This window comes from Hemiscyllium ocellatum, chromosome 3 (assembly GCF_020745735.1).
Source record: "Hemiscyllium ocellatum isolate sHemOce1 chromosome 3, sHemOce1.pat.X.cur, whole genome shotgun sequence".
Taxonomy (NCBI): domain Eukaryota; kingdom Metazoa; phylum Chordata; class Chondrichthyes; order Orectolobiformes; family Hemiscylliidae; genus Hemiscyllium; species Hemiscyllium ocellatum.
Window position 1 is genome coordinate 125,865,174 of NC_083403.1, and position 18,203 is coordinate 125,883,376.

General features: G+C 41.2%; 1 long non-coding RNA gene across 1 annotated transcript; it reads right to left on the reverse strand.

Annotated features, from left to right (window-relative positions):
• Nucleotides 1–4,827: 4,827 nt before the first annotated feature.
• Nucleotides 4,828–15,151, reverse strand: LOC132807705 (uncharacterized). The gene is made up of 3 exons (XR_009641996.1): nucleotides 14,959–15,151; nucleotides 11,691–11,802; nucleotides 4,828–5,185 (listed from the first exon to the last, which is right to left on the reverse strand). It is a non-coding gene; the product is annotated as an uncharacterized LOC132807705 (long non-coding RNA).
• Nucleotides 15,152–18,203: the final 3,052 nt, after the last annotated feature.

The window sequence follows — 18,203 nt, forward strand, 5'->3', positions numbered from 1 at the left end:
CTGATCCTGCCCTGCTGACTGGCAGTGGCTCGAGGTGTGAACTTTCAAAGCAAAGGTTTAAAATATAATTCATCCAGAGGAACTCTGCATTTACAATGTCCACACTCGTTCCACTCTTGAGTACTCCTAGGAGGAGTTAATTAGAAAACTTCAGGCTTCAGTTCCTAGCCCAAATGCAGCAGTATTGAGAGACAACTGGGTGATTCACAGGAAAATTATAATGGCAAATGGGCATTGCTGAGTTTAGACAACAATTGGGAGTGTTATACACTAGGAAGCAATGCAGGGAATGCAGCAATACGTATTCTCGTGAGAACTAGCCATTTGGATACAGAACTGGCTCAAAGGTAGAAGAAAGAGGGTGGTGGTGGAGGGTTGTTTTTCAGACTTGAGGTCTGTGACCAGTGGAGTGCCACAAGGATCGGTGCTGGGCCCTCTACTTATTGTCAATTACATAAATGATTTGGATGCGAGCATAAGAGGTACAGTCAGTAAGTTTGCAGATGACACCAAAATTGGAAGTGTAGTGGACAGTGAAGAGGGTTACCTCAGATTACAACAGGATCTGGACCAGATGGGCCAATGTTCTGAGATGTGGCAAATGGAGTTTAATTCAGATAAGTGTGTGGTGCTGCATTTTGGGAAAGCAAATCATAGCAGGACTTATAAACTTAATGGTAAGGTCCTAGGGAGTGTTGCTGAACAAAGAGACCTTGGAGTGCAGGTTCATAGCTCCTTGAAAGTGGAGTCACCGGTAGATAAGATAGTGAAGAGAGCGTTTGGTATGCTTTCCTTTATTGGTCAGAGTATTGAGTACAGGAGTTGGGAGATCATGTTGCAGTTGTACAGGATATTGGTTAGGCCACTGTTGGAATATTGCATGCAATTCTGGTCTCCTTCCTATCAGAAGGATGTCGTGAAAAGGTTCAGAAAAGATTTACAAGGATGTTGCCAGGGTTGGAGGATTTGAGGTGGAATTGGCTGAGGCTGTTTTCCTTGGAGTGTCGGAGGCTGAGGGGTGACCTTATGGAAGTTCATAAAATCATAAGGGGATTGGATAGGGTAAATAGACAAGGTCTTTTCCCTGGGATGTGGGAGTCCAGAACTAGACGGCATAGATTTAGGGTGAGAGGGGAAAGATATAAAAGAGATCTACGGGACAACCTTTTCACACAGAGGATGGTATGTGTATGGAATGAGCTGCCAGAGGAAGTGGTGGAGGCTGGTACAATTGCAATATTTAAAAGGCATCTAGATGGGTATATGAATAGGAAGGGTTTGTTGGGATATGGGTCAGGTGCTGGCAGGTGGGAGTAGATTGGGTTGGGATATCTGGTCGGCATGGACAAGTTGGACCAAAGGGTCTGTTTCCGTGCTGTACTTCTCTATGACTCTATGAATAGAAAATGACCATTTAGACATGTCAGCTTTGTTATGAAGGCTTCACATTTAATCTATTCTGTGGACTTGATTTGAGGATTATGGATAACTGGATTATACATTTTTAAAAGGTCATTGAAAACGCATTTTTTCAAGAAAGGCCTTTGTTGGAAACCACATAATTCAAAATAAAGGCTGATCTTTTCTGCTTGAATTCACATCCAGCACCACAGCCACATGTGGACTTCAGAACTCCATACAGAAAGATTATGGGGACTGCTACCTGGCGTGTGTGTGTGTGTGTGTGTGTGTGTGTGTGTGTGTGTGTGTGTGTGTGTGTGTGTGTGTGTGTGTGTGTGTGTGTGTTGGGTTTTGGAGGAGTTTTTATTTACATGTTCACATTACAAGCTGTGTGTTAACTAATCCTGCATGGGTTATAAATAGGTTTTGTTTATAATAAAGCAATTATTTTGTGTTTATTGAGAAAAGCATACATTTGATCATGTTGGGAAATAAGAAAAAATAATTAAAGTTATGTTGTGACTCATGTAATAGTGGGACAGAAGGGAGACAATGAACTCCTCCCATCTCAGTCATTACAGCATGTTCTCTCATTCAATTAGATCAACGTTGATCAGTATCTTAACTTCATCTGGTAGATACAATCTTTGTCTGTGCAATGAGTCCTCATAATTTAAATCTATCAGTTCTGACATAATTCAGGTGAATCTACACTGCCTTCAAGGTCAGTATATCCTTCTTGAGAGGAGATACCCAGAAGTGAATGCAGTACCCAAAATGGAGTATAACCAAACCTTTACATTACCAGCTTTTTGTATTTTTAGTATCTTCAGATAAAATCAAACATTCCATTAGCTTTTAAATATTTTGTAACCGCTTACTGGCTTTTAGTGCTTGAATGTCTTAATGTTTTTTTTCTCCCCTTCAGTTCCTGGCATTTTGCTGACTGAAAATACACTGATAGTCTTTCTTAGGTCCAAAGTGTATATCCCTACATCGAAATCCATCCATTACAGTCCTGGTCACACACTTAATCTATCAATGTCATTGTTTTGATTATCAGCTTCCATCCACACTCCTGGCTGTCTCACTTAGGTTGGGGAAGTCAGGAAACTTTAGATTCTGTACAGTTTTTATTCCTTTATCCATTTTATGTATAAACTTGAGATGTATCCATTTTTACTACCTTTCATCTCCTACTTCCTACTTAATTCCCTATTTTTCTCAATACTTCCTCATGTAAATATTAGGCCTCATTGTAATGTACCTCAGGAAGGCATTCAACTTAACAGCTTTGGCTGATAATTGGAAGCTAAAATTTAATGCAGTCAAGGGTGAGATAATGCATTTTAGGGGAAAAGCAAGAAAAGGTGTACCCAATAAAAGCAAATACTTTGAAGAATCTGTACCCTGTGGAAACAGGACCTTCAGCCCAACGAGTCCACACCAACCCTCTGAAGAGTAACCCACCCAGACCTATTCCCCACATTTACCTCTGACCTACACATCCCTGAACATTATGGGCAATTCACCTAACCTGTACATCTTTGGATTGTGGGAGGAAACCAGGGCAAACTCCACACTGTTGCTCGAGACTGGAATCAAACCCAGGTCCCTGGTGCTGTGAGGCAGCAGCGCTAACCACTGAGCCACCGTGCCACCCTGGTACTAAAGGTAGCTAAGGATTCAAATATGTAATTCTCTAAGAAAGTTTGATTGTTATGATTGTGCAGATAAAACCATAAAAGGATGAAGGTACTCTTGGGTTTTCTAAGTAGGAGGATAAAATGCAAGCGCAAATAGGCAATTGCATAAATTCATTGAAAGTACAGATTTTGTTGTAGCAGAGCAATATCAGATTTCCCATTGTAGAAAGGACATTAAAACCATGCAGAAATTTCAATCTTAATTCACCAAAATGATGACAATGATGGGAAATTACAGGTTGGAACAGAGAGTTTCTCCAGGTGCAGAAAAAGCCATGAGGAGATTTAAGTATTTATAATTGTGAAGGACTTTAATTGAGTGATTAGGGAAAGGTTGTTTCTACTGACTGAGGAATTGGTGAGTGAAGAAATGACGTTAGGGCATGTTGTCATTGAGAATGTGCTATGAGGAAATAGCAGAATTGGAGACAATTGCAATCTAAAGGGAAAATTAAAAGCTATGGAATATATCAAGCTACCATCACAAAGAACAAACACAGATATAATATCCTGAATAGACTCCTTCTGTGCTGTGTCATAATGATGAATCAGAACCACAAAGTACAATGGACATTTATAACTTGTAATTTACAAGTATGTTATTTAAAAAAGCCAAAAGATTGCTGTAAATGTAAGTTCAATGATATCTGGAAAAGTCATGTATGGTACCTATGCAATGTCAAACCTGTAAGGTGCCAGTGAAACTTCAAACAGAGAGAGAGAAAAAAGTTGCAACAGGAAAAGAAAATAAGGAGGTTGACTATCTTGCTCTTTATCTCTTGCACATTTTCACTTGTGTCTTGGCCCTCCAGGCATGTCCTAAAAAGGTATTAATAATTGATTGCAATCCTCGTCTCTTCATTTCAGTAGGAGAATGTTTGCTGGTGAACTGATGTTCATGTACTGTGAAGGCCCTTCTTTATTTACCCGCTTGTCACCCCTGCGTTGTAGGTAAAATAATGCCTTTATTCTAAGTTCTGGAAGCCAACCAGCCAGCAAAGCCAGTCAAGTGGAAATAGGATAAGAAGGACTCTCTTGCTTTGAGTGCTGCCTGTTATACTTTGCCAAAAGGAAACAGGAAAAAAGGATTTCAATGAAATCTGAAAAATCTGGGAATCTCAAAACTTCAGTTACCAGCATTCTACAATCTACTCCTCACAAACGACCAAGAGAGATTGTTCCACACACCTTTTAACTTTTCTCTCTTTTTGGACTACTACATATCCTTAATGTGTGTGTGTGTGGGTGTAGCACTATTCTTTCTTTTCATGTTTATTAATTAATAACCTTTTTTTTGTTAACTCAGGAAAGCCTGCTTAAATTGTCTCCTTTTGAAACATAAATACTGTTGGCTTGGAGAAAGGTATTAACAAGGGAGGGGTCCTTTATGAATTGATCTTGTTGCAAGCAAGTAAGGAGGTGTGTGATTAAGGTTGAGAAATAATTCAGCCATCCTCACCCAGGAGCTTTTGGTAATTAACTCACGGGATGTGCGCATCTCTGGCTAGGCCAACTTTTATTGCCCATTCCTAATTGCCCTGAGGGCAGGTGAGAGTCAGCCACATTGCTGTGGCTCTGGAGTCACATATAAGCCCAACCAGGTAATCAATGACAAATTTCCTTCTGTCATCTTAGGGATGATAGATTTGTTACCCTACAGTACATTAGTGAACGAGATGGATTTTTCTGATAATCAACAATGATATCATTGTTAGCAATAGACTCTTAATTCCCGATTCTTTTATTGAATTCAAATTCCGCTTCCTGCCATCATGGGATTTGAACCCAGGTCCCAAGAACAGTAGCTGAGTTTCTGGATTAAGAGTATATTGATAGTACCACTAGGCCATGGACCCCCACTTAATGATCTAGGGGATCCTGAATGAAGGTTGCATAATTTTCCGTGGCAGATGGCACTGTTCAGTCACGGTGTCCTGGGATATCCACAGCCTGCAGCAGCACTACGCCTCACTCATCTAGGGAAAGTGGAACTGAGGTTTCTGATCCTTCTGTACCTCACTCCGCATCCTGATATTCACCTGCAACTTCATGTGGAGGCTGGTCAACATCCAATGAACCTGAGTGGGGAATATTAGAAACAGAACAGGTCCTTAGAAATGTGAACACTCAGTGTTTGCATCACACACAAAAGATGATTCATCATAGTCCTCCATACATGGACCCTGACACGGAGGGCCATGGATTACTTCTATCTTTGACACAGCATGTCATGTTGTGTAAAAACAGAAAGATATTGTAAGTGTTGTGTGGTTAGTGATACCTTGTCCCACTGTCCTCAGCTTCCACACAACAAATGCGGAAAAGCTGATTCCCCCTGGAGGAGGGACTAGGACCAAAGGCAATAATCTCATATTTAAGACAAAGATGAGGAGGCATCTCTTCTCTCAGAGACTAGTGTGGCATTCCAGGCTGCAGGAGGCTGTTAAAACTGGGTCACCAAGTATATTCAAGGCTGAGATAGACAGGTTTTAATTAATAACAGAGTGAAGACATTTGGGGTAAAGTCAGGAAAGTAGACTTGAGAGTTACACACACACACACACACACACTCCGCCTATGAGATGCTTTTTAAAACTTTCCACTTTGCACAAGGTTTTGGTCACCTGACCCATTATTTCTTTAGGTGGCTTTTTCTAAATACCCAAGGTGTGCTGTTACCCTGGAACTGAGCATCCAACCAAACGTTATAATTAGAGATAAAAGCACATTTTAAGATGTTAAAGAACATTAGAATTTTTATTTAACAGTATTATTTTATGTAACAATATTAGTCATTGCTTAAAATGAGGAATACCCATTTATTTCACTTCAATCTCAACACACAAATGGAAAGTGCAACCTTCAGAAGTGAACCATTCACTTCCTCTCCAATTTGGGAAGACCACAGCTGATTGTAATGTTGATCAAAGATCAGTGACACAGTGTCTATCACTCTCTGGGGAAGAGAATCCCATAAACTATTGACCCTCTGAAAGAAAAAGTATTCTGCTCAGTTCTGTCTTAAAATGAATTTATAATCCGTGTTTCCTAGTTCTACATTCCTCTATGTGAGGTAACATCCTCTCAAGATCCACCTTGTCAAGTCCTCTCAGAGACTTTTCGGTTTCACCAAAATTAAAAAGAAGACACCCAAATTCTTCTGTTGCAAGTTGTGGAATCATCTGACTCTCTATCGGCTTACATGCTATCTTGGCTATGTACCACATTTGGTCATTGCAATGTGAGTTCCTTTTTCTTAGAAAAAATGCCGATAACTTTTATCCAACAAGGAATTGACTGTGTTTGTCATTCATGCTTGAGTTGCAGGTGGGTAACATAAAGACACAAATTCATGGTTTTCAAAGTGCTTCAGGATGTTTGTAAAATTATTCAACATGAATCACAGCATAGTGATGCAAATGGTGCAGGTGTGAGCTGTTCATGTCAATCCCAAATACTATGGAAGGCAAGATAGGACAGAATGTTATGGAAAACCTCTTGCTCTGCTTAAACCTCATTAAAAGGATGACTGAAATACCAAAGGGGCAAAAGGGCAAATAATATCTTAAAAACTGAGAAAAGTGAATTAAATTGTATCCAGCAGCAGAAAGCTTCCTGGCATAAAGCACAAATTAAAAACGATGTCTTACAAGTACCCACATCACACAGAATGGAACAGATTTTCCTTCCAAGCATGCTCTTCAGTGTTGGCTAAAACAATTTGTGGATAACTTTAAACTGTAAATATTCTTACAGACTTTGAGAGGTTTCTAAAGTAAACTGTCGCTCTCAATGGAAAAAGCAGCAAACGTTCCTCTTCAAAATTCTAAAATGAACTTCTGCAAAACAAAAAAAAATGTGCAGCTGCTTCTTTTAAAACTGTGCCGCAATTTTAAAAAAGAAATCTGGTGTCTTCTATATTTTCAAAGATTGTGTTTATGTAAGAGAGCAAATTGTACTGCTAAGATTTTCTGTTCCATTTTAAACACAGCCTATTTAAAATAACACAAAAGGTAATACTGCTACAGAAACAGAGACTTGAATGCAATGTTTCAGGAACAGCTTCACATCTACAATCTGCATTCAGCTGACACCAAGCGCTACTCTATTTTGAATTACATGTGCAGTACCATCTGCTGCTGACGTCATCCCACATAATCCAGACAGGATGGCACACCCCCACAGTCTTGTCCTCGTGTGGATGCAGTTCCAGGATGGTGCAACAGGCTTTAACCAAGCAGCTGAAATCATGTTGAAATGGTGCCCACATCCTGTGTGCCAGCAGGATATGCACGTACCTCCCGTTCGAGCACTAAGATGCTACCTCAACATATTAGAACTAACGCAGATTTTTGTGAGAAAAAAAATTTCAACAATTCTGCGAAGTGGTCACAACCACAAAGCAGTTTATGAATCAGCGACCAGGCAGGGAGGAGGAGAGGCGGTAGAGGGAGCGGGAAGGGATGGGGGTGATTCCTGCCTTTTGCAACAAGTTGTGTTTGTGGCTGAATAAAAGCTTACATCTGGGCTTGCATATCACAAGGTCAATGCTTCCAGTAAGGCCTTCCATGGAGTGCACGTGGCTATATATGGAATAAGGTTAAGAAAAGGTGTTTATTTCAACAGAAAACCCATGCCATGGAGAAGAAACAAAAATAGATTCAACTTTGTATAAAACGTGAATGGCAGTACAGTAATGGCATTCCTCCACCACTTCTTGCATTTGCGCTTGTCTATATTGAAACCCACTAAGAACATAAGAACTAGGAGCAGATGTAGGCCATCTGGCCCTTCAAGTCTGCTCCACCATTCAATAAGATCATGGCTAATCTTTTTGTGGACTAAGAGCCATTTACCCTCCCTCTCGCCGTAACCCTTAATTCCTTTACTGTTCAAAACTCTATCTCTCTTTGCCTTGAAATCACTCAGCGAGGTAGTCTCAACTGCTACACTGGGCAGGGAATTCCACAGATTCACAACGCTCTAGGTGAAGAAGTTCCTCCTCAAATCAGTCCCATATCCGCTTCCTCTTATTTTAAGGCTGTGCCCCTTAGTTTTTGTTTCACCTACCAGAGCAAACAACCTCCCTGCTTCTATCTTACTTGCTCACTTCATAATTTTATATGTTTCTATAAGGTTCTCCCCCCCGCCCCAATTTTTCTCAATCTTTCCTCATAAGCCAACCTGTTCAACGCAGAAATCAACCTGGTCGATCTCTTCTGCAAGCACCTCCCCACCACCACCACCCCCGCCCCAACCACCACCTACCACCTGCCAACACCCCACCTGCCAATACATCTTTTCTCAAATGTAAGACTGGCTTCTTCCTGTTTATGTAGAATGGCTTTGTTGTTGCTGTAGACCTTACTTCTGGAGACTGTGTTGATGCAATGTTACATGGGAAAACGTACACATTTGTTTCGAAACATTCTCATTTGAAGTATGCCTTTGAAAATAATCTTAGGTGTCACTCATTTTTTCCATGTTCTCATTCTGAAAGCAATGAAAGCTGGAAGGGGTGCTGAAAGTGGTGTGAAGGGTTGGTTCATCATAAAAGGCAATGCAATTGTATTTTTCCAAATATCATTGCTGATTGTTTCTTGTACCTTTACCAGGCTAATTTGTCTGCATCGACAAATGATCACCAAAAGTATCACCCAAGAGGTTCAATCTCTCCTGCTCATTAGAGTCACAGACACATAGAGTCATAGAGATGTGCATCATGGAAACAGGCGCTACGGTCCAACCCGTCCATGCCGACCAATTATCTCAACCCAATCTAGTCCCACCTGCCCGCACCCGGCCCATATCCCTCCAAACTCTTCCTATTCATATACCCATCCAAATGCCTCTTAAATGTTGCAATTGTACCAGCCTCCACCACATCCTCTGGCAGCTCATTCCATACACGTACCACCCTCTGCGTGAAAAAGTCGCCCCTTAGGTCTCTGTTATATCTTTCCCCTCTCATCCTAAACCTATGCCCTTTAGTTCTGGACTCCTCGACCCCAGGGAAAAGACTTTGTCGATTTATCCTATCCATGCCCCTCATAATTTTGTAAACCTCTATAATGTCACCCCTCAGCCTCCAACGCTCCAGGGAAAACAGCCCCAGCCTGTTCAGCCTCTCCCAGTAGCTCAGATCCTCCAACCCTGGCAACATCCCTGTAAATCTTTTCTGAACCCTTTCAAGTTTCACAACATCTTTCCGATAGGAAGGAGACCAGAATTGCATGCAATATTCCAACAGTGGCCTAACCAATGTCCTGTACAGCCGCAACATGACCTCCCAACGCCTGTACTCAATACTCTGACCAATAAAGGAAAGCATTACCATCATTATTGTGAGCACTCTGCCTTCGCAGAAAGTCCTCAGCTCATTGGGGTAAATTTTATATCCTTGGAAGAGGCTTGGAATCTGAGCTGGAAGTGCACAATTTGCTGGCTCCCACCCATCTTTAAAAACGCCAAATAAAACATCTATGGGTCAATTAGCTGTTGCCCTGATTTTTGCACAGCAGATATATCCCTATGTCCCACTTTATTTTCAGGAGGAAATTGCACATAATGTTTGAGGGAGGATCAGGACCAGAGGTGGTCAACTCAACTTATCCATTTCTACCCTTTTGGAAGAAGATAGCAAACAAAATGGTGTCACCGTTGGATGAGGTAAATTGGAAGTTCTGAGTGGTGTGGTTCCAAGGCAAGATAATTCTTTAGTGTAAAGATGGTGTTGAAGGGGCTGGGTGAAGCTAGAAACTGGGAAGAATGACAGGCAAGTAATGGTGATTCAATTTTGGAAGGGATGTTTGTCTTAGTGTTGAAAGGGCTGTGGTTTAAACCCTGCTTCCCATCTCATAATGGTGCTATTATCCGGAACTATGTCTCTCAGAAGACACCTCAAAAGATGATGATGCCCCTCATGGTCCTTGTTGGTTTCCTGGAGTTGAAACATTAGTAGCTTCAATCACCTGCGTCGAGGGACCAATGTTAACCTTTGACAAGAAGGAACAGGAAGCCTCAGAAGTTGCAGTGTCACATCCTTGCTTCTTACCCAACAACAGCACAAGTCAGCTGTAAGGATCCCATACACTGGTGTGAACACATCTTAGTCATAGAACAAACTATCAGAGACCAAGATAGTGTTGGCCTCTAGAAATCAGGGGAGTGCTGTAGGGAACCAAGATGCTGAGCCTCATTTTAATGAAGGGCTCTGGATTTGCCCATCAGGCAGCAGAGAGTGGATATACAATATATGGATATGTGGTAAAGGTTTCCAGAGGGGCTGTGCATACAGGCATGAACAGTGGACAGATCCATCTGGACCTTGAATGCTCTGATGACCAGCTGTTCAGAAAGCATGCCTTCCTCCATGTGCCTGTGATTGGAGGGCCATACCCAGCAGCTAACTGATGGGATATTGGGTCTGCATTTTGACCTGCACTCCTCCATCTTGTGTCAGTGCTGTCAGGCCCAGAACCAAAATAAGAGGAAACACAGAGCCTAGAGTCACATCCAGGTCCTGATACTTCTTGGGATAGCAGGGAGGGTCAAATGAAGCTAATGGCAGGGACTTGCAGTTATGATAGTTATTAAGGTCATTCCATATAATCTGACTCCAGAACAGCTGGGGATGAGACATTGTGCAGCTGTGTAGTACCACACCTTAGCACTCCAGAAAAGGCTGCAAATGTGTTGCTGGTCAAAGCACAGCAGGTTAGGCAGCATCCAGGAATAGAGAATTCGACGTTTCGAGCATAAGCCCTTCATCAGGGTTGAGAAAGCATCCCATTAGTCACACAAGGCTTTACAAGTGTGTTGCTTATTTTTATGATGTCTGCAATTTATTGATTTATTTTGTTAATAGATAACTTATAATAATAGTGGAGTCTAAACAGGTTAAGTGAGTGGACAAATGGAACAAAATCTGGGAAAATGTGAGGTTATACACTTTGCCAGGAAGAATTGAGGAGCTGAATATTATTTAAATTTGGAGTTTGCACATTCTCCTCGTGTCTGCATGGGTTTCCTCCGGGTGCTCCAGTTTCCTTCCAGGTTTCCTCCCTAATGTGCAGGTTAGGTGAATTGGCCATGCTAAATTGCCTGTTGTGTTAGGTGAAGGGGTAAATGTAGGCGAATGGGTCTAGATGGGTTGCACTTCGAGGGTCGGTGTGGACTTGTTGGGCCGAAGGGCCTGTTTCCATACTGTAGGTAATCTAAGTAATCTAACCTAAATGATGAAAAACTATAAAAAGCTGCAGAGCCCTCTTCCATGAGTCCAACTTCAGCAGGCAACAGGGAAGGCAAATGAAATTTTGACATGGAATCCATTCTCAGCAGCATTCTGCTTGGTGAAGCATTCCTGATGAAGGTCTTTTGCCCAAAATGTCAATTTTCCTGCTCCTTGGATGCTGCCTGATCTACTGTGCTTTTCCAGTGCCACTCTAATCTTGACTGAGTTCTTTTCTTCTGCCTAGCTTAGCAGCACCCATTTTTGATATTATTCCTAAAATCTCTCATGGTGAAATGCTCTGGAATCAGCTGCCTCCTCTTTTGTGTTCAGGCTTCAAAATTGCACCCTACCCTTAATAGAGATGAACTTCAGTTTCTGTCTCCAGAATATGGCCAAACTTGTTTGCATCCGGACGGATTTTGTAGGAAATCCCATTCCTCTCTTCAAACGATCGCATCTTACCTTGAAACAAAGGAAAGGTTTAAAATGTAAGTTTTTATAAAGCCATAACACATTTTCTTTGAGAAATGAAATAAAAACATTATTACTAGCATTGTTTTTCTGTAGCACCATCAAAATGTGCCTTTAACCAATAATTACATCATACAATAGAGGCTATAAACTTTCCTGTTCTTTCATATTTCATCATTAACTTTATGTCACTTGCTCACATCAATTCTGAGCTGAGTATGTATCCCTCAAAGTACAGTTTGACTTGCCTACTTTACTGGACAAATGAGATTCATTCACTTTTAAAAAGAAAATCTCCATAACTTTTTATGCTCTAATCAAGTCCAGCATTTGAAATTATAATTTAAAAAAAAATTATGTTTTTAATAATTCTCTCAGGGCTTCAGTGGCTGGCTGGCATTTATTGCTTTGAAAAGGTGGTGATGAGCTGCCTTCTTGAACTTCTATAGTCCATGTGATATAAGTTGCTGTGAGGAAGGCAATTCCAGGATTTTGACCCAGTAACACTGCAAGGAATCCATCCTGACAGACATTCTGCTTGGTGGTTAACACAAACACAGCTCTTTTCCTTTGCTTGGCATAGTAGCATAGATTTCGTTGTTCTTCCCCAAATCTCTGTCTGACTGACTGAGAGCCTGTGAGTTTGTATGCAACAAGACCAGCTGTCTCTTCCTCTGTGATGAGGTTTTAAATGAGGTTTCATGTTTTACTTTTAATAGGCTTTGATTTAGGTTTCTGTCTCCATAACAACAAAAATCATATGGGTTTGTTGCTGGGCAGATGCACAGGAGATACTGTCCTATCTTCAAACTACTCCATTTTACCTTCAATTAAAAGATTCAATTTAAAACATGACCACCTTACAAAGTCCATTGATCATAACAAATTTTCCTTGTCGAATATCCGTTGGCAGTTTTAGAATTTTCACATGGCTGACTTGGCTATAGTACATGTTTTTATGAAATCATTCTTCACTTTTGTAGGTGATTGAATAAACACTACATTAGCCTGTAAGCCCATAGATTTTAAACAGAAATGAGTAAGGGAGCAAAATCAATGATATTCCATAGACCTACAGTGAAACAATGCCATTGTTTACTTAACTATTCCTCTTGCAAATTAGATTATAACACAGAAGCAATGCAAGGTTTCAATGAGAAATGCATGAATGCAAGGCTCTGAATCTTGTTTTAACAAGCCTACTCACTCCTATTCCATAAGGCCTCTGCCCAATTATTATGCGCATGGCTTGATTAAATGAATTACTTCATTGAATCAAATCAGGGTAATCTATTTCCAGGGTTTCAACACTTTTCTCAAACTAAGCTCTTAATCTCAAATAGAACACACTCGAGCGGAATATAGAAAATGCTTGGTATCTGAATTGAGCTTTCTGTTAGATATCTGGCACAGATATAAAGGTCAATTTGAAATAAAGGTGCACAATGGGTAGTGACCAGAACAGGCATGTTGTTAGCAATATGAGGGCTGAGTCTAATTTCACATAGGTAAAAACAATGACTGCAGATGCTGGAAAGGGCTTTTGCCCGAAACGTCGATTTCACTGCTCGAAGGATGCTGCCTGAACTGCTGTGCTCTTCCAGCATCACTGATCCAGAATCTAATTTCACATAGCCAGTGACCTCTCAATGCCACACTGCTCACCAAGGTAGCTCTCAGGTTGGGGACTGAGGCTGTTGAGGTGATTCTAGGGCTTGTGCCTTATATGGGGCACTCTTGACTCACCATCTGATTCCCAGAAACTCCACCTCAGACCCATCCCTCAGACCCAACTCCAGTCTCACACCCATCCTTCATTGTCTGCACCTCCCTCTGTTCAATAAAGCATCACCCACAATTCCCTACCATTTCTCCCCTCTTTCTCACAGTACGAGATGGCACACAATGTGAGCACTCTGGACTCCACAAAAATAAAAATGAAAGATGAAAGATCCCCATGTTCTGTGTGGCCTACAGATACTTTAAAAGCTGGAAGTTTGTAACACAACAGCACAAATATGCAATATGCTTGCTCCACCCAGTTGAATGCCAGGTTTGTTCAGCTTGAAATACATTTACCCCAATTTCTTTGGACCTGGCTATCAGGCAAGATGTATGTACCCACCTCTTCTAAGGTTTTGAGACATTAGCTGGTATGCTGCCAAAACCGACGTGTATCTCTTAATGTTGTGGGTGAGCTTGACACACAGGAGACCCGAGCAGCAACAGTTTTCAAACATGTGGTACAGGTCTACTGGTCCCTTGAGAGCCCTGATAGATCCTAGGGTGGGTGGCTCATCCTGTGCCTTACCATAATATTTCAGCCAAGTTGGAACTGGGCCATCTACTGGATTTTATCACCCCTCTCACCCCCTCTCCTACCATTAGACACGGTGGGGAGTGTTAACTTCAGCCTCACTGATTCAACACTAAGTTTGAAAACAGCCACTGTAACATTGGTCTACCCGCAAGGCAGGCAACTCCAGTATCAGCCTCAGTAACACAGAGCCTTGGGCTGTCCCTGTTAGCATACTGCATTCAGTTTTGAACAGAGAATCTCAGAACAGACACATAATGGCTATTCACAGCATTGCTGCTAGAAATTAAAGGGTTAATGTATGAGAAAGGTTGCATCCAGCTCCCTTGCATTCCCAAGACTGAGGTTGTCTCAGTTGAGATAATTACAATGTTTAGCACATTTGATAGATAGATGTAAAGAAACTGTTTCCTCTGGTGGGAGAACACAGAGCAAATTCGAGTTGGACTTTTTTGACTGAAAAAGGAAACACTCTTTACTTAAAGTCCAGTGGAAATCTGGAACTAAGTCTGTGCAAAAAGGCTGTGAAAACTGAACACATCAATGTTTTCAAGACTGCATTTTTGTTTGATGAAACATCGATGTTGCAATGTTGCTCTATCTGCCTTTGCAACATTACATCTGCCACTTGAATGGGGTTTCTTTAAGCCATCTGTAGTTTATGATTGTGTAAAGCTACAGTGGCAGAGCAAGGCAAGTGAGGAACATATGCAGGTTAAATTTGAAATGCTTGAGATTGTGAAACTAACACAAAAAAGATAAAATCCAACTAAAAACTGAAGAGGAAAGAAAAGCATGATTCAAAGAAAACAAACTGTGGGCTAACTTACCACAGACAAAGTTGAACTTCCTTGGAGTTACTTCATCATCCCAGTGACAGCTGTGTCCTCTTGCTCATTATCTGGTGGTTCCATTCTTTAAAGACAAGTGTGTGCAAACAGCATATCGCTCAGTGGCCTGACACCTCAACTTCCTGTCACAGAGTCTATCTTCTGCTACTTTTTAAACATCCAACACTTTATCTGCGGCTGTTTCTTCTAGTTATTTCCTGACAGCTGCCACAGGCACTGTTGTCGGTCCAGACAAGCAAGCTGACCAGTCTTTTTTTTAACCTGTTGTAGTCACTATAGGTTCTGAGTACTGGCGGGTTATGTGGTGAAGACTAATAGTAACAGTTCTCATTTTTCTTTTACAGTCGTCGGCAAGTTCTATTTGCAGGCTGCAGATGCATTGGATGGTTATGGTCACTTGAAGCAACTATTTTACCTGGGGCGAAAAGCAAGGCTGTGTATATTTTAGTATGACCTCTAAATTAATTATCCCATTAAGAGCTACATGTGTTGGATCCAGGTCAACATATTGTGTGTGTGTGTGTGTGTGTGTGTGTGTGTGTGTGTGTGTGTGTGTGTGTGTGTGTGTGTGTGTGTGTGTGTTTTGAAACACTGACAACATAAATGGCCACATTTTCCAAACATTGTGGATTTCCAGCCATTAGTTTGAGGCCTGTAAAACATTGAGAAATCTCAATATCCTTAGAAAATTGCAAATAATCACCTAAATATTAGCCTGAGTTGGCTTCCCATTGCCTTTGGTGGAGGCAGCATTGCATTAAGAACCAGTGTAGCTTTTTTTGTGCATGCTTTTCCTATACTGCCAACTCCCCACCACCCCGCCCACCACCCCCGATTTGCTGTGCTCCAGGGAAATTCACCTCTGTGGTATTGGTCCACTAAATATTTTCATCCTGGAACAGAACAGCATGTTAGAATACAATAGTCATTTGTTGTCACTTAAAAATAAAGTGAAAAGTGTTTAAGTTGCCAAACTCAGGTGCCATTTTAATCACAAATTACATATATTAAAAAAAGAACTAATGCAGACAAAGTCCACCTTAGTTGAACTCACGGCACCAGAGCTCCTGAGGCGAGGAAAGCTGACACTAAAGCCACTGCAGGTGATCCCAGGCCGAAGCCAAGTGCTAAGGCTGCCTCAAAGAATCCTGGGCTGGACCCACCACAATACCAAAGGAACCACTCAAACCTCCACAAGGAATCCCAGGTCACTGCCTGTTAGATTTAACAACTTCACAAACAGATACAGGGGAAAGATAAGTGGTGCAAAAGTATTATTTTAATATGAATGGTGACTAAAGTCAGGCAAGCTCTTTTGTACATTCAGGTTATGTTGGTTGAAAACCAGTGATCATTTTTAAATTAACTCAAACTGGGCTTAAGTAGAAAAGCACACTTGTTTCTTACTGAAGTGTGAGTAGTGTCTTGCTGCAACAGAGCTGCAAAGTTGAACGTTTAATTCTGAATTGTGTGCCGTAGTGTGCATTGTGTAGTGAAATAAGATTAAAGTACATTGTGGCAGCACTGTCAACATTGGACAAATTCAAGAAATACAATTGTCACTTGTGAGCTATGTACCTCTGGTAGGGATATGAAGTGTCAAAGTCCATTATTTGAGGAGTAGGATAACCCAGCAGTCATCATTTAGACTTATATTCTCCTGTTCTTTATAGAATCCCTATAGTACAGGAGTAGGCCATTCGGTCCAACAAGTCCACACTGTTCCTCCGAAAGGTAACCTACCCAGACCCATTTCTCTACCCTATTACTCTACATTTCCACCGACTAATGCACCGAATCTACACACCCATGAACACTATGGGCAACTTAGCATGGCCAATTCACCTGACCTGCACATCTTTGGATTGTGAGAGGAAACCGGAGCACCTGGAGGAAACCCACGCAGACACGGGGAGAATGTGCAAACTCCACACACACACAGTCGCCTGAGCCTGGAATCGAACCCGGGTGCCTGGCGCAGTGAGTTCCTGGCACAGCACGTCCCTGCTGCCCCATGTTTTCTTTCAGGCGATGTCATTTATAATTATTTTCTTGGTTGGGTAATGACAGAGAGCAACAGAAGATTCTGAAGATGAGGTTATTCCAGCATTTTGTGGATAAGTCAAACTGATTAATTATTAAACCTGGAGATAGAAAAGTGACAGAATTCTTCAGCAGTTCAGACACATCTAAGGTCATGATGCTGTGAGAGAGCATCCTGCCAAAATGCAGGACTGTTAATTGGCCTGAGTCTAAGGTGACCAGAATTATATGACAATAATTTTGATGCTCATAATTTAATTCTTCCAAATTTCTAAATCAGACCCAGAAAGTGGACAACCTTTTTGGACTCCGCAAAATGTGTAATTCAGCCTCCAGTTTTGGGGAATTGCATTTTACGAAGATAATTTGCCTTCAGATTCTTGAATGCAAGATATTTTTCACTATACAACTGCAGAAACAACATGTCTTTTGGCCTTCTCATTCCATTGTGTTTCACAGGTATTTCATGAAGAAACAAGAATCCTGCTGCAGCCTCAATTTTCATTAATTCAACAAATATCCTTAGTCCTAATGATTGAGAAATAACTTTATCACAAACTTATGATTTCAAGTTCTCCAGAAGGTCACATATGGAACAGTGTTGTTACATTTTGTTGTTACAAATGGTTAAGTTCAAATGAAATTCCAAGCTCTCCCATCAGGCAGAAGATACAAAAGCACAAACACACTTACCAACAGATTCAAGAACAACTTCTTTATCGCTGTTATCAGATTTCTGAATGGATGTCAAATTTTAAATTTAATGCTGATTTCGCTCTCTGTGCACCTTCTCTGCAGCCGTAACATTGTATTGCTTGCTCTGTTCTATTACCTTAATGCACTCTCTATAATGTGATCAGCCTGTACTGCACTCATAGAGTCCAAATAGTCATGGAGATATAGAATCATAGAGATGTACAGCACAGAAACAGACCCTTCAGTCCAACTCGTACATGTCAAACAGATATCCTAACCTAATCCAGTCCCATTTGCCAGCATTCAGCCCATATCCCTCTAGACCCTTCCTATTCATATACCCATCCACATGCTTTTTAAATGCTGTAATTGTACCAGCCTTCACCACATCCTCTGGCAGCCCATTCCATACATGCACCACCCTCTGCATGAAAAGTTGCCCCTTAGTTCCTTTTTATATCTTGCCCCTCTCACCCTGAACCTAT